Genomic DNA, 17,753 nt, shown 5'->3' with positions numbered 1-17,753 from the left:
TGCTTTGGAGATGGAGATCAAACACACAAGATCATGGCCATGTCATGTCACTTATGATTTGCATGTGATGTTAATCCTTTTTATGCGCCTTGATTTGCTTAGGACGACGGTAGCATCATAAGGTGACCCCTCATTAAAATTTCAAGATAAATTGTGTTCTCCCCAAGTTTGCGCCATTGCGAAAGTTCGTCGTTTTGAGACACCACGTGATGATTGGGTGTGATAGACTCTATGTTCACATACAACAGGTGCAAGACAGTTTTGCACATGCGGAACACTCGGGTTAAACTTGAAAAACCTAGCATGTACAAACATGGCCTGGAAACACAAGAAACCAAAAGGTCGAACATGAGTCATATAGTAGATATGATCAACATGTAGATGTTCACCGGTCTAACCAACTCATTTAACGTGATGATCGGACTTGGGTTGGTGGATTTGGATCATGTATCACTCGAATGACTAGAGGGATGCCAATTTGAGTGGGAGTTTTTTAGTAATATGATTAACTAAAATCATTATCTTGAACAATAGTCTAAGTAATCTTTGCAAATTTATGTTGTATATCAATGGCTCGCACAGTAGCAACACTGAATTTTAATGCGTTCCTAGAGAAAGCCAAACTGAAAGATGATGGAAGTAACTTCGTAGACTGGGCCCGTAATCTGAGGATTGTCCTTGATGCATGCTTGGTGATGCGCCCCCCTCACGGCGACTAAAGACGTTACAAATGTCTAGCAGTCGCGTCTGGATGACTATCAGTAGTTCAAATTGCAATTTTGTATGGTTTAGAACCGGGACTTCAAAGATGTTTTGAACGTGATGGACCATATGAGATGTTCCCGGAGTTGAAGTTCATTTTTGAAAAGAATGCCCAGATCGAGGGGTATGACACCTCCGATTAGTTCTATGCTTGCAAGATGGAGGAGAGTGGGCCTGTGAGTGAACACATACTCAGAATGTCGTGGTATTCCAACCGTGTGGCTGAATTGGAAATTGTTCTCCCGCCAGAGGCAATCATTGACACAGTTCTTCAATCATTGCCATCTAGCTATAAAGGCTTTGTGTTGAACTATGACATGCAAGGGATGAATAAATCAGTCACCGAGCTGTTTGCGATGTCGAAAGTCGCTGAATCAGAAATTCAGAAGGAGCATCAAGTGTTGATGGTCAATAAAATCACTAGTTTCAAGAAAAATGGCAAGGGTAAGAAGGGTAACTCTAAGAAGAGTGGCAATGCAGTTGCCCCTCCCTTGAAGAAACCCAAGGTTGGGCCCAAGCCAGAAGCTGAGTGCTTTCATTGCAAGGGCAGTGGTCACACTGATGCAGAACCGCCCCAAGTATGTGGCCGACAAGAAGGGGGCCAATGCCAAACATGGTATATATGATATACATGTTATTGATGTGTACCTCACCAACTCTCGTTGTATTGTCTGGGTATTTAATACCAGTTCGGTTTCTCACATTTGCATCTCAAAGCAGGAACTGAGGAATAGATGGAGGTTGGCGAAGGATGAAGTGACGGTGCACGTGGGAAATGGTTCCAAGGTTGATATGATCGCCGTCGGCATGCTCGCACTTCAATTACCATCGGGATTAATCTTGAACCTGAATAATTGTTATTTAGTGCCTGCATTAAGCATGAACATTATATTTGGCTCTTGTTTATTGCGAGACGGTTACTCATTTAAATCAGAGAATAATGGTTGTTTTATATGAGTAATATCTTTTATGGTCATCCACCCAATGTCAGGGGTTTATTCTTATTGAATCTCGATAGTAATGACACACATGTTCATAACATTGATGCCAAAAGATGTAGAGTTAAAAATGATAGGCACTCCCACTTACGTCATATTGGTGTAAAGCGCATGAAGAAACTCCATGCCGATGCACTTTTGGAGTCACTTGATTTTGAATCACTTGACACATGTGAACCATGCCTCATGGGAAGATGACCGAAACTCCGTTCTCCGGAACAATGGGGTGATCAAGTGACTTGTTGGAAATCATACGTAGTGATGTGTGCGGTCCGATAAGCATTCAGGTGCGCGGTGGATATTGTTATTTTCTCACCTTCACCCATGACTTCAGTAGATATGGTTATATTTACTTAATGAAAAACAAGTCTGAAATGTTTGAAAAGTTCAAGCAATTTCAGAGTGAAGTGGAGAATCATCGTAACAAGAAGATCAAATTCCTACAATCTGATCGAGGAGGAGAATATCTGAGTTATGAGTTAGGCACTCACTTAAGACAATGTGGAATTATTTCACCGTTGACGCCGTGTGGAATACCATGGCGAAATGGTGTGTCCGAACACCGTAACCGTACTTTATGGGATATGGTGCATTCTATGATGTCTCTTGCCGATTTTTCATTATCATTCTAGGGTTATGCATTAGAGACACTTGCATTCACTTTAAATAGGGCACCATGAAAATCCGTTGAGACGATGCGATATGAATTGTGGTTTGGTAAGAAACCAAAGTTGTCGTTTTTTAAAGTTTGGGGATGTGATGCTTATGTCAAAAAGCTTGAGCGAGAAAAGGTGGAACCCAAAGCGGAGAAATGCGTCTTCACAGGATACCCAAAAGAGACAGTTGGGTACACCTTCTATCTCAAATCTGAAGGCAAAGTGTTTGTCGCTAAAAACGGAACATTTCTTGAGAAAGAGTTTCTCTCGAAAGAATTGAGTGGGAGGGAGATAGAACTTGATGAGGTAATTGAACCTTTACTTCAATCGGAGAGTAGGGAAGCAGAGAAAATTGTTTCTCTGGAGACTACATCAATTGAGGAAGAAGCTAATGATGATGATCATGAAGCTGTGGATCAAGTTGCTATCGAACCTCATAGGTTGACAAGGGCACATACTGCTCCTTAGTGGTACGGTAACCATGTCTTAGTAGTCATGTTGTTGGACAACAATGATCCTACGAGCTATGGATAAATGAAGGTGGGCCCGAATTCCAACAAATGGTTAGAGGCCATGAAATTAGAGATAGGATCCATGTATGAAAACAAAGTGTGGACTTTGGAAGTATTACCTGAAGGGCGAAAGTCCATTCAGAATAAATGGATTTTTAAGAAGACGACGGACACCCACGGTAATTTCACTGTCTAGAAAGCTCGACTTGTGGCAAATGGTTTTTCACAAGTTCAAGGAGTTGACTACGATGAAACTTTCTCACCCGTAGTGATGCTTAATCCGTTAGAATAATGTTAGCAATAGTTGTATTTTTCGATTATGAAATTTGGTAAATGGATGTCAAAATAGCATTCCTTAACGGTTTCCTTAAGGAAGAGTTGTATATGATACAATGCTACCTCTTGAGCTTGAGTTTGTTTTTCCCTTGAAGAGGAAACGGTGATGCAGCACAGCAGCAGTAAGTATTTCCCTCAGTTTGAGAACCAAGGTATCAATCCAGTAGGAGTATCAAGACAAGTCACCTATGTACCTGCGCAAAAACAAACAAACTTGCACCCAACGCTATAAAGGGGTTGTCAATCCCTTCACGATTAATTGCAAGGTGAGATCTGAAGGTGGAAAGTGCAACAAAGTAAAAGTGTAGAGATGAAAATATGATGTGATGTAGACCCGGGGGGCATAGTGTTCACTAGAGGCTTCTCTCGTGATAGAAAATATTACGGTGGGTGAACGAATTACTGTCGAGCAATTGATAGAACCGCACAAAGTCATGATTATATCTAAGGCAATGATCATACATATAGGCATCACGTCCGAGACAAGTAGACCGATACTGTCTGCATCTACTACTATTACTCCACAGATCGACCGCTATCCAGCCTCCATCTATTGTATTGAGTTCATAACAAACAGAGTAATGCCTTAAGAAAGATGACATGATGTAGAGGGATAAATTCATGCAATCGATATAAACCCCAACTTTTTGCCCTTGATGGCAACAACATGATGCATGCCTCGCTACCCCTTCTATCACTGGGTGAGGACACCGCACGGTATGAACCCAAAACCAAGCACTTCTCCCATTGCAAGAATTATAGATCAAGTTGGCCAAACGAAACCCACAAGTCAAAGAGAATTACAAGGATACGAAATCATGCATATAAGAGATGAGAGGAAACTCAAATAATATTCATAGATAATCTGATCATAAATCCACAATTCATCGGATCTCGACAAACACACCGCAAAAGTAGATTACATCAGATAGATCTCCATGAAGATCATGGGGAACTTTGTATTGAAGATCCAAGAGAGAGAAGAAGCCATCTAGATACTATCTATGGACCCAAAGGTCTGTGGTGAACTACTCACGCATCATCGGAGAGGCAATGGTGTTGATGAAGAAGCCCTCCGTGTCCGAATCCCCCTCCGGCAGGGCACCAGAACGGTCCCCGGATGGGATCTTGCGGAGACAGAAGCTTGGGCGACGGAAAAGTATTTTTGTAGCTCTTTGTGGCAGTTTGGGATGTTTCTAGGATTTATTGGCGGAAGAAGTAGGGCAAAGGAGCCACGGGGGGCCGACAAGCCTGCTAGGCGACCCCAGGCCGCGTCTAGGGGGCTTGTGGCCTCCCCTGGGGTCCTTTGCCTTGGTTCCCAAGTCCCCTCTGTATCTTCTGTTACGGAAAAAATCTTTCCAAAGGTTTTATTCCGTTTGGACTCCGTTTAATATTCTTCTCTGAAAAGGGTCAAAAACACGGAAAAAACAAGAACTGGCACTTGGCACTGAGTTAATAGGTTAGTCCCAAAAAAAGATATAAAATAGCATAATCATGGATACAAAACATCCAAAGTTGACAAGATAAAAGCATGGATCCATAAAAAATTATAGATACGTTGGAGACGTATCAAGCATCCCCAAGCTTAACTCCTGCTCGTCCTTGAGTAGGGAAGTGATAAAGACTGAATTTTTGATGTGGAATGCTACCTAACGTATCTGTCCTTTGTAACTTCTTTCTTGTGACATGAATGTTCAGATCCGTAAGATTGAAAACAATAGTTTACTATTGACATGAAAACAATAGTACTTCAAGCATGCTAGCAAAGTGATCATGAACTTTTGAAATAACAAGGTCAAAGAAAGTTATCCCTACAAAATCATATAGTCTGGCTATGCTCCATCATCCCCACACAACGAATTTAAATCATGCACAACCCCGGTATTGGCCAAGTAATTGTTTTTGCACTCTTACATTCTCAAACTTTTTGAACCCTCATGCAATACATGAGCGTGAGCCATGGATATAGCACTATAGGTGGAATAGAGTGTGGTGGAGGTTGTGAGGCAAAAAGGAGGAGATGGTCACATTGACTCGGCATATCAACGGGCTATGGAGATTCCAATCAATAGATATCAATGTGAATGAGTAGGGATTACCATGCAATGGATGAACTAGAGCTATAAGTGTGTGAAAGCTCAAAAGGAAAACTAGTGGGTGTGCACCCAACTTGCTTGCTCACGAAGACCTAGGGCAATTTTGAGGAAGCCCGTCATTGGAATATACAAACCAAGTTATCTAATGAAAATTCCCACTAGTATATTGAGGTGACAAAACGGGAGACTCTCAATCATGAATAACATGGTGCTATTTTGAAGCACAAGTGTGGAAAAAGATAGTAGCAATGTCCCTTCTCTCTTTTTCTCTCTCTTTTTTTTGTTTGGGCTCTTTGGCCTCTTCTCAATTTTTTTGGTGGCCATCTTTGGCCTCTTTTTTTATTTTTTTATTTTCTCACATGGGACAATGCTCTAATAATAATGATCATCACACTTTTATTTACTCACAAGTCAATACGTAGAGCAATGATGACTCTATAGGAAATGCCTCCAGCAGTGTACCGGGATGTGCAACAATCAAGCTTACCGTATGATGTTGAAACATCTTGCTAGCTATCTTACGATCATGCAATGACAATATGAAAGTGACGGCACAAGTCATGAGACGGAACGGTGGGAGTTGCATGGCAATATATCTCGGGATGGCTATGAAAATGCCATAGTAGGTAGGTATGGTGGTTGTTTTGAGGAAGGTATATGGTGGGTTTGTGCACCAGCGAAAGTTGCACGGCACTAGAGAGGCTAGCGATGGTGGAAGGTGAAAGTGCATCTATACCATGGACTCACATTAGTCATGAAGAACTCATACACTTATTGCGAAATTTTTATTAGTAATCGAAACAAAGTGCTAAACGCATACTCCTAGGGGAAGGGTTAGTAGGGGTTAACCATCGTGCAATCCCGACCGCAACACAAAGGATGACAATCAATAAATCAATTATGCTCTGACTTCCTAACATAGCGGTTCACCATACGTGCATGCTACGGGAATCGCTAACTTCAACTCAAGTATTTCTAGATTCACAACACCCTACTAACATAACTCTAATATTACCAAATACATATCTCAAAACTAACTGAGAGGAATCAAACTTCTCTTTACTAATCAATGCACATGAATATGGAAGTTTTTATTATATCCTGTTTGGATGCCTATCATCTTTAGGACTCTTTCATGGCACACCCCAATTACCAAGTTACTAAGAGAGAGCACTCTCAAAAAGATATAAGTGAAGATCGAGAGTTCTTATTTCTCCAAAATATGACACCGCCATGCTCTCAAAAGATCTAAGTGAAGCACTAGAGCAAAGTTATCTAGCTCAAAAGATATAAGTGAAGTACATGCGAGCTAAATTGCCTAACTCAAAAGATATAAGTGAGGCTCAATGAGTATTCTAGCAAATTCATGATGAGTGCATGTCTCTCTCAAAAAGGTGTGCAGCAAGGATGATTGTGACACAACAAAAATAATAGACTCCTATAATACATGACGCTCCAAGAAAAACACATATGATGTGGTGAAAAAAAATATAGCTCCAAGTAATGTTACCGATGGATTGAAGACGAAAGAGGGGATGCCTTCCCGGGGCATCCCCAAGCTTAGGCTTTTTTGTGTCCTTGAATTGGCTTGGCATGCCTTGGGAATCCCCAAGCTTGAGCTCTTTCCACTCTTTATCCCATTGTCCATGAGAACATCACCCAAAACTTGAAAACTTCACAACACAAAACTTAAACAGAAACTCGTGATATCATTAGCATAAGAAAACAAACCACCACCTCTTTAGGTACTGTAGCACACTTGATTTATATTTATATTAGTGTTATATTAATGCATTCTCACTTTTTCATAGCTAGTACCCCCTTATACTATCCATAGTTTCATCAAAATAAGCAATCAACACAACAAAAACAGAATCTGTCAAAAACAGACCAGTCTGTAGAAATCTGTATACTTTGTATACTTATGGTATCTTAAAAATTCTGAACAATTACGACAATTAGGAAAATTGTCATATAAGCTAGCATAAAAAAGAATCAACTGAAAAGCTCTTCCTGGATAGGAATGAAAAATAATTTCGTGAGCATAAAGTTTCTGTGTTTTTCAGCACGATCAAATAACCATCACCAAAACTAGTCATAAAGGTCTTACTTGGCTCAAACACAAAAAGAAACACAAAAAACACAATCATAACAGAATTATGATGGTGTGGAAACAACAAAATAGAAAGCAAAAAGCAAAGATAAATTCATTGGGTTGCCTCCCAACAAGCGCTATTGTTTAACGCCATTAGCTAGGCATAAGGCGATAGAATCAAGTGTCATCGTCTTTGGTGCTCAAACCATAAGTAGGGTGAACACTCAACATTTTAAGATCTTCATCTCTCTTACCAGATGGTTCACCACTATTTTTAGGAACAAAAACAAACTTGGTGGCCTTATTGTGGGCAAAATTTGGAGTGTTCTGAACAACGGCAAAAGCGGAACCCAAGTTGGTTATGACATCCTCTAGTTTGCCAATTCTAGCGGAATCATGACCAAATTTTTCCTTAACTGTGGGTTCTCTCTCCTTTAAATTTTTCAAAGTCATTACCACCTTGGATCCATACTGAGTGATTTGATTGTGGATCTTTTTATCCAAATTTTCAAATGAGTTCAATCTAGCAACTTTATTTTCAATGATATCCACCTACGCATCACATGTTCCAAAGTTAAGGTAGTTCCATTAACCATGAGTGGCGGTGAGCCTACCAAATTTATAAAGGCACAGTAAGAATCAACGGTATGGCTATCCAAGAAATTTCCACCTACGATTGTGTCAAGAACATACCTATTCCAAGGGGAATACCCACATAAAAGTTGTCAAGCAGAACAGTAGTAGATTGCTTACGAGAAGATCTATTCTGAGCATTGCAAATCCTATACCAAGCATCCTTTAAGTTTTCTCCCTCATTCTGCTTGAAATTAAGAACTTCGCTCTCGGGAGTATCATTCAAAGTAATAGGACTAGCCATAAGGATAGGTAGACTATCCCACACAAGCAAACAGAAAGCAAGCGAAAGAAAAGGACGAACAAAAAAGGCAAATATTTTTGTAATTTTTTGTTTTTTAGAAGTGGGGGAGAGGAAAACGAGAGCTAAAAGGCAAAAAAAGTAAATGCAAGAGATGAGTTTGCGAAAGTTACTTCGATAAGCGTCACTTAGAATAGTCCTGATACGTCTCCAACGTATCTATAATTTTTGATGGTTTCATGCTATTATCTTGTCAAACTTTGGATGTTTTGAATGCCTTTTATATATTTTTTGGGACTAACTTATTACATCAGTGCCACGTGCCAGTTCCTGTTTTTTCCATGTTTTTGACCCCTTTCATAGGAGGATTTTGAACGGAGTCCAAATGGAACGCAACTGCCAAAAAGATTTTTTCCGAAACAGAAAAAGATCGGGAAGCCTGAGAATCAGGGCAGGGGGCCTGCAGGGACCCCACAAGCCCCCTAGCCGCGGCCAGGGGGGTCGCGCCTCCCTGGCTTGTGTGCTCCCTGGGCCACCTCTGCCCTAGGACTTTCGCCTATAAATTCCCTAAAATCCTAGAAAAAATTCAGGAGATCATCGAAAGTACTTTTCCGCCGCCGCATGCTTCTGTCTCCGCAAGATCCCTTCTTGGGCACGTTCTGGTGCCCTGCTGGAGGGGAGATTCGGACATGGAGGGCTTCTTCATCAACACCATGACCTATCCGATGATGCGTGAGTAGTTCACCATAGACCTACGGGTCCATAGCTAGTAGCTAGATGGCTTCTTCTCTCTCTTGGATCTTCAATACAAAGTTCTCCATGATCTTCATGGAGATCTATCCGATGTAATCTTATTTTGCGGTGTGTTTGTCGAGATCCGATGAATTGTGGATTTATGATCAGATTAGCTATGAATCTTATTTGAGTTTCTTCTGATCTCTCTTATGCATGATTTCATATCCTTGTAATTCTCTTCGAGTTGTGGGTTTTGTCTAGCCAACTAGATCTATGATTCTTGCAATGGGAGAAGTGCTTGGTTTTGGGTTCATACCGTGCGGTGACCTCACCCAGTGACAAAAGGGGTAACGAGGCACGCAGCGTGTTGTTGCCATCAAGGGTAAAAAGATGGGGTTTTCATCATTGGTTTGAGATTATCCCTCTACATCATGTCATCTTTCTTAAGGCGTTACTCTGTTCGTCATGAACTCAATACACTAGATGCATGCTAGATAGCGGTCGATGTGTGGAGTAATAGTAGTAGATGCAGAAAATATCGGTATACTTGTCTCGGACGTGATGCATATATGTATGATCATTGCCTTAGATATGGCCATGACTTTGCGCGGTTCTATCAATTGGTCGATAGTAATTTGTTCACCCACCATAATATTTGCTATTTTGAGAGAAGCCTCTAGTGAACACTATGGCCCTCGGGTCTACTCCACACCATATTTTCAGCCTTACACTTTTTATTCGTTGCACTTTCCGCCTTCAGATCTCAGTTTGCATTCAGTCTTGAAGGGATTGACAACCCCTTTATAGCGTTGGGTGCAAGCTCTTTTGTGTTTGCGCAGGTACTCTAGACTTGACGAGATTCTCTTACTGGATTGATACCTTGGTTCTCAAACTCAGGGAAATACTTACTGCTCCTGTGCTGCATCACCCTTTCCTCTTCAAGGGAAAAACCAACGCAAGCTCAAGAGACGACAGAAGTATCTCTGGCACCATTGTCGGGGAAGAACTTTTGTTGCCGTAGCAGAACAATTTCTGGCGCCGTTGCCGGGGAGGGCCAAGTCAAGAACTCATCCAAGTAAGTGTCGCAAACGCATCTCTTGAATTTACTTTGTTTGCCAGTTGCCTCTCGTTTTCCTCTCCCCCACTTCACTAATTTTCCTTTTTTGTTCACCTTTTCGTTCGCCCTTTTCTCTCGCTTGCTCTTTGTTCGCTTGTGTGCTTGCTTGCTTGCCAAAGTCACCATGACTGAAAACACCAAACTTTGTGACTTCTCGAATACTAATAATAATGATTTTATTAGTACTCCGATTGCTCCATCCACTAGTGCGGAGCCATATGAAATCAATGCCGCTTTGCTGAATCTTGTTATGAAAGAGCAATTCTCCGGCCTTCCTAGTGAAGATGCCGCATCCCATCTCAATACCTTCATTGAGCTTTGCGATATGCAAAAGAAGAAAGATGTGGATAACGATGTGATTAAATTGAAGCTTTTTCCTTTCTCGTTGCGAGATCGATCAAAAACTTGGTTTTTGTCTTTGCCCAAAAATAGTATCGATTCTCGCGATAAGTGCAAAGATGCTTATATATCCAAATATTTTCCGCCGGCTAAGATTATCTCTCTCTGTAATGATATCATGAATTTTAAGCAACTTGATCACGAACATGTTGCACAATCTTGGGAGAGAATGAAATTGATGATTAGAAATTGCCCCGCTCATGGCTTGAGTCTTTGGATGATTATACAAATCTTCTACGCTGGCTTGAATTTCGCTTCTAGAAATATCTTGGACTCCACCTCAGGTGGAACGTTCATGGAAATCACGTTAGGGGAAGCCACAAATCTCCTAGACAATATCATGACGAACTACTCTCAGTGGCACACTGAAAGGTCACCTACTAGTAAGAAGGTACACGTTATAGAAGAAGTTAACTCGTTGAGTGCTAAGATGGATTAGTTAATGAATTTGGTTGCTAGTAGAAGTGCTCCTTTAGATCCTAATGACATGCTCTTGTCTTCCTTGATTGAGAGTAGCAACGCTAGCTTGGACGTTAATTTTGTTGGTAGGAATAATTTTGGCAACAACAATGCTTTTAGATAAAACTATGTTCCTAGGCCTTTTCCTAGTAACTCCTCTAATAATTTTGGCAACTCCTACAACAATACTCATGGAAATTACAATAGATTACCCTCTGATCTAGAGAGTAATATCAAAGAGTTTATCAACTCGCAAAAGATTTTCAATGCGTCCATAGAGGAAAAACTACTCAAAATTGATTATTTGGCTAAGAGCGTTGATAGAATTCCTAATGATGTTGATGCTTTGAAAGTTAGATGTGCTCCTCCCAAGATCAATATGGATGAAACTTTGAAAGCTATGTGTGTTTCCATGATTGAGAGCAAAGAAAGAACCGCCCAAATTCGTACTAGACATGAATGGCTTAAAAAGGCGTGTTCTCGTGATAAGAATCACGAAGATATTAAAGTGCTTGGTGTGACTCCCATTGAATATTTGTTTTCTTGTGTCAAACCTAATGATGATGGGGCTGGATATGAATCCACTTTGGTTGAAAAGTTCCCCAATGATTCGGAGTCCATCTATCTTGATGCTAAAAGCATTGAAAGTGGAGTAGAACATATTAAAACCTTGAGTAGTAATGAAATTACTACCTTGGATTTCAAGGAATTCAATTATGACAGTTGCTCCTTGATTGAATGCATTTCCTTGATGCAATCCATGTTAAACTCTCCACACGCTTATAGCCAAAACAAGGCCTTTACCGATCATATCGTCGAAGCCATGGTAAAATCTCTTGAAGAGAAACTTGAATTGGAAGTCTCTATCCCTAGAAAGCTTCATGATGACTGGGAACCTAATATAAAAATCAAAATAAAAAACTATGAATGCAATGCTTTGTGTGATTTGGGTGCTAGTGTTTCCGCGATTCCAAAGTCTTTATGTGATGTTCTGGGTTTTAATGAGATTGAAGAGTGTTCTCTTAATTTGCATCTTGTGGATTCTACTGTCAAGAAACCGATGGGAAGGATCAATGATGTTCTTATTATTGCAAATAGGAACTATGTACCTGTGGATTTCATTGTGCTTGACATTGATTGCGATCCTGCATGCCCTATTATTCTTGGTAGACCTTTCCTAAGGACTATCGGTGCTATCATCGATATGAAGGAAGGGAATATTAGATTTAAATTTCCTTTAAAGAAGGGCATGGAGCACTTTCCTAGAAATAAAATAAGATTGCCTGATGAATCCATGATAAGGGCCACTTATGGTTTGAGCACCAAAGACGACGATACGTGATTCTATCGCTTTTATGCCTAGCTAAGGGCGTTAAACAATAGCGCTTGTTGGGAGGCAACCCAATGAATTTATCTTTTTATTTCTGTTTTGTTGCGTCCACACCATCATAATTCTGTTTTGATTGTGTTTTTTTGTGTCTCTTTTTGTGTTTGAGCCAAGCAAAACCTTTATGACTAGTCTTGGTGATGGTTGTTTGATCCTGCTGAAAAAGACAAAAAAAAATTCGCTCATGAGATGATTTTTAATTTTTATTCAGAAAGAGCATTTGAGTTGATTCTTTTTGCTGCTGGTTGATATGCCTTTTTACCAAGCATTCGTAAGTTTTCAGAATTGTTTAGGTACCAGAAGTTTACGAAGTATACAGATTGCTACAGACTGGTATGTTTTTGACAGATTCTGTTTTTGTTTAGTTGGTTGCTTGTTTTGATGAAACTATGGATAGTATAGGGGGGTACTAGCTATGGAAAAGTGATAATACACTAGACCAACACCAATACAAATAGAAATCAAGATTGCTACAGTACCTAAAGAGGTGGTAGTTTGTTTTCTTGTGCTAATGTTATCACGGGTTTCTGTTTAAGTTTTGTGTTGTGAAGTTTTCAAGTTTTGGGTGATGTTCTCTTGGACAAAGAGATGAGGAGTGGAAAGAGCTCAAGATTGTGGATTCCCAAGGCATCCCAAGCCAAACTCAAGGACACCAAAAAGCCTAAGCTTGGGGATGCCCCGGGAAGGCATCCCCTCTTTCGTCTTCAATCCATCGGTAACATTACTTGGAGCTATATTTTTATTCACCACATGATATGTGTTTTGCTTGGAGCGTCTTGTATCATAGGAGTCTTTTCTTTTTGTTGTGTCAAAATCATCCTTGCTGCACACCTTTAGAGAGATACATGCACTCATCATGATTTTGCTAGAATGCTCATAGTGCTTCACTTATATCTTTTGAGCTAGATAATTTTGCTCTTCTGCTTCACTTAGATCTTTTAGAGCACGGCGGTGCGTAACTTGGTAGTTGGTTTATGCTATGAAAGTAGTACCAAAGGTGATAGGTACCCAAAGAGGATACAAAAACCTCCATCTTCATGTGCATTGAGTAGAAAGAGAAGTCTTGATTCCTCTCAATTAGATTTGAGACGTGGATTTGGTAATATTAAGAGCTATGTTAGTAGGGTGTTGTGGATCTAGAAATACTTGTGTTGAAGTTAGTGATTCCCGTAGCATGCACGTATAGTGAACCGCTATGTTAGGAAGTCGGAGCATAATTGATCTATTGATTGTCATCCTTTGTGTTGAGGTCGGGATCCCGCGATGGTTAACACCTACCAACCCTTCCCCTAGGAGTATGCGTTTAGCACTTTGTTTCGATTACTAATAAAAACTTTCGCAACAAATATGTGAGTTCTTCATGACTAATGTGAGTCCATGGTATATATGCACTTTCACCTTCCACCATTGCTAGCCTCTCTAGTGCCACGCAATTCTCGCCGGTGCACAAACCCACCATATGCCTTCCTCAAAACAGCCACCATACCTACCTACTATGGCATTTTCATAGCCATTCCGAGATATATTGCCATGCACTTCCCACCGTTCCATCTCATGACTTGTGCCGTCACTCTAATATTGCCATTGCATGATCGTAAGATAGCTAGCGAGATGTTTCAACATCATACGCCAAGCTAGATCGTTGCACATCCCAGTACACTGTCGGAGGCATTTCCTATAGAGTCATCATCGTTCTAAGCTTTGAGCTGTGAGTAAATAAAAGTGTGATGATAATCATTATTAGAGCACTGTCCCATGTGAGGGATAAAAAGGAGGCCAAAGAGCCCAAATAAAAAAAAAGAGAAAAAAAGAGGCCAAAGAGACCAAAAAAGGGAGAGAAAAAGAGAGAAGGGACAATGCTACTATCTTTTTCCACACTTGTGCTTCATAATAGCTCATGATTGAGAGCTTCTTGCTTTGTCACTACCATATGCTGGTGGGAATCTTTATTATATAACTTGTCTTGTATATTCCAATGATGGGCTTCCTCAAAATTTCCCTAGGTCTTCGTGAGCAAGGAAGTTGGATGCACACCCACTAGTTCTCCTTTTGAGCTTTCACATACTTATAGCTCTAGTGCATCCCTTGTATGGCAATCCCTACTCATTCACATTGATATCTATTAATGGGCATCTCCATAGCCCTTTGATACGCCGAGTCAATGTGACCATCTCCTCTTTTTTGTCTCACAACCACCACCACACTCTATTCCACCTATGGTGCTATATCCATGGCTCACGCTCATGTATTGCGTGATAGTTATAAAAAGTTTGAGAAAGTAAGAGTGCGGAAACTATTACTTGGCCAATACCGGGGTTGTGCATGATTTACATTAGTTGTGTGAGGATGATGGAGCATAGCCAGACTATATGATTTTGTAGGGATAACTTTCCTTGGCCTTGTTATTTTGAAAGTTCATGATTACCTTGCTAGTTTGCTCGAAGTATTATTGTTTTCATGTCAATAGCAAACTATTGTTCTGAATCTTACGGATCTGAACATTCATGTCACATGAAAGAAGTTGCAAAGGACAACTATGCTAGGTAGCATTCCACATCAAAAATTCAGTCTTTATCACTTCCCTACTCGAGGACGAGCAGGAGTTAATCTTGGGGATGCTTGATACGTCTCCAACGTATCTATAATTTTTGATGGTTTCATGCTATTATCTTGTTAAACTTTGGATGTTTTGCATGCCTTTTATATATTTTTTGGGACTAACTTATTAACTTAGTGCCAAGTGACACTTCCTATTTTTTCCATGTTTTTGACCCCTTTCAAAGGAGGATTTTGAACGGAGTCCAAAAGGAACGAAACTGCCAAATAGATTTTTTCCGAAATAGAAAAAGATCGGGAAGCTTGAGAATCAGGGCAGGGGGCCTGCAGGGACCCCACAAGCCCCCTAGCCGCGGCTAAGGGGCTCGCGCCTCCCTGGCTTGTGGGCTCCCTGGGCCACCTCTGCCCTAGGACTTTCGCCTATAAACTCCCTAAAATCCTAGAAAAAATCAGGAGATCATCGAAAGTACTTTTTCGCCGCCGCAAGCTTCTATCTCCGCAAGATCCCATGTGGGGCATGTTCTGGCGCCCTGCCGGAGGGGGGATTCGGACACGTAGGGCTTCTTCATCAACACCATGACCTCTTCGTTGATGCGTGAGTAGTTCACCATAGACCTACGGGTCCATAGCTAGTAGCTAGATGGAATCTTCTCTCTCTTGGATCTTCAATACAAAGTTCTCCATGATCTTCATGGAGATCTATCCGATGTAGTTCTTTTGCGGTGTGCTTGTCGAGATCGGATGAATTGTGGATTTATGATTAGATTATCTATGAATCTTATTTGAGTTTCTTCTGATCTCTCTGATGCATGATTTCATATCCTTGTAATTCTCTTCGAGTTGTGGGTTTTGTCTGGCCAATTAGATCTATGATTGTTGCAATGGGAGAAGTGCTTGGTTTTGGGTTCATACCGTGCGGTGACCTCACCCAGTGACAGAAGGGGTAGCGAGGCACGCATCGTGTTGTTGGCATCAAGGTTAAAAAGATGGGGTTTTCATCATTGGTTTGAGATTATCCCCCTACATCATGTCATCTTGCTTAAGGCGTTACTCTGTTCGTCATGAACTCAATACGCTAGATGCATGCTGGATAGCAGTCGATGTGTGGAGTAATAGTAGTAGATGCAGAAAGTATCGGTCTACTTGTCCGGACGTGATGCCTATATGTATGATCACTGCCTTAGATATCGTCATGACTTTGCGCAGTTCTATCAATTGCTCGATAGTAATTTGTTCACCCACCATAATATTTGCTATTTTGAGAGAAGCCTCTAGTGAACATTATGGCCCTCGGGTCTACTCCACAACATATTTTCAGCCTTACACTTTTTCTTTGTTGCACTTTCCGCCTTCAGATCTCACTTTGCAATCAATCTTGAAGGGAATGACAACCCCTTTATAGCGTTGGGTGCAAGCTCTTTTGTGTTTGCGTAGGTACTCTGGACTTGAGGAGATTCTCCTACTAGATTGATACCTTGGTTCTGAAACTGAGGGAAATACTTACTGCTCCAGTGTTGCATCACCCTTTCCTCTTCAAGGGAAAAACCAACACAAGCTCAAGAGACGACAGAAGGATCTCCGACACCATTGTTGGGGAAGAACTTCTGTTGCCGTAGAAAGTCCTCGGTGCCAGAAATTGACACGTTGAAGGGATACAATTGTTGAATTGATACTCCCCGTCAACGGCGCCAAAAATTGGCACGTTGACGGGAGACTATTCTTGACTTGATCCTCCTCCCAGGCAAGTAGACCGATACTGTCTGCATCTATTACTATTACTCCACACATCGACCACTATCCAGCATGCATCTAGTGTATTGAGTTCATAACAAACAGTGTAACGCCTTAAGCAAGATGACATGATGTAGAGGGATAAATTCATCCAATAGATATAAACCCCATCTTTTTACCCTTGATGGCAACAACAAGATGTGTGCCTCGCTACCCCTTTTGTCACTGGGTGAGGACACCGCATGGTATGAACCCAAAACCAAGCATTTCTCCCATTGCAAGAATTATAGATCAAGTTGGCCAAACGAAACCCACTACTCGAAGAGAATTACTAGCATATGAAATCATGCATATAAGAGATCAGAGGAAACTCAAGTAATATTCATAGATAATCTGATCATAAATCCACAATTCATCAGATCTAGACAAACACACCGCAAAAGAAGATTACATCGGATAGATCTCCATGAAGATCATGGAGAACTTTGTATTGAAGATCCAAGAGAAATAAGAAGCCATCTAGCTACTAGCAATGGACCCGAAGGTCTATGGTGAACTACTCACGCATCATCGGAGAGGCAATGGTGTTGATGAAGAAGCCCTCCATGTCCGAATACCCCCTCCGACAGGGCACCAGAACGGTCCCCAGATGGGATCTTGCGGAGAAAGAAGCTTGCGGCGACGGAAAAGTTTTTTCGTGGCTCTCTCTGGCAGTTTGGGATTTTTCGGGGATTTATATGCAGAAGAAGTAGGGCAAAGGAGCCACGGGGGGGCACAAGCCTTCTAGGTGCACCCCCCCCATGGTCGCGGCTAGGGGGCTTGTGGCCTCCCCTGGGGTCCTTTGCCTTGGTTCCCAAGTCCCCTATGTATCTTCTGTTACGGAAAAAATCTTTCCGAAGGTTTTATTCCGTTTGGACTCTGTTTAATATTCTTCTGTGAAAAGGGTCAAAAACACGGAAAAAACAGGAATTGTCCCTTGGCACTGAGTTAATAGGTTAGTCCCAAAAAAGATATAAAATAGCATAATCATGCATACAAAA

The sequence above is a fragment of the Hordeum vulgare genome, chromosome 7H, assembly GCF_904849725.1.
Source record: "Hordeum vulgare subsp. vulgare chromosome 7H, MorexV3_pseudomolecules_assembly, whole genome shotgun sequence".
Taxonomy (NCBI): Eukaryota; Viridiplantae; Streptophyta; class Magnoliopsida; order Poales; family Poaceae; genus Hordeum; species Hordeum vulgare.
The sequence above is the reverse complement of the archived record's forward strand: the minus strand, read 5'-3'. Positions refer to the sequence as shown.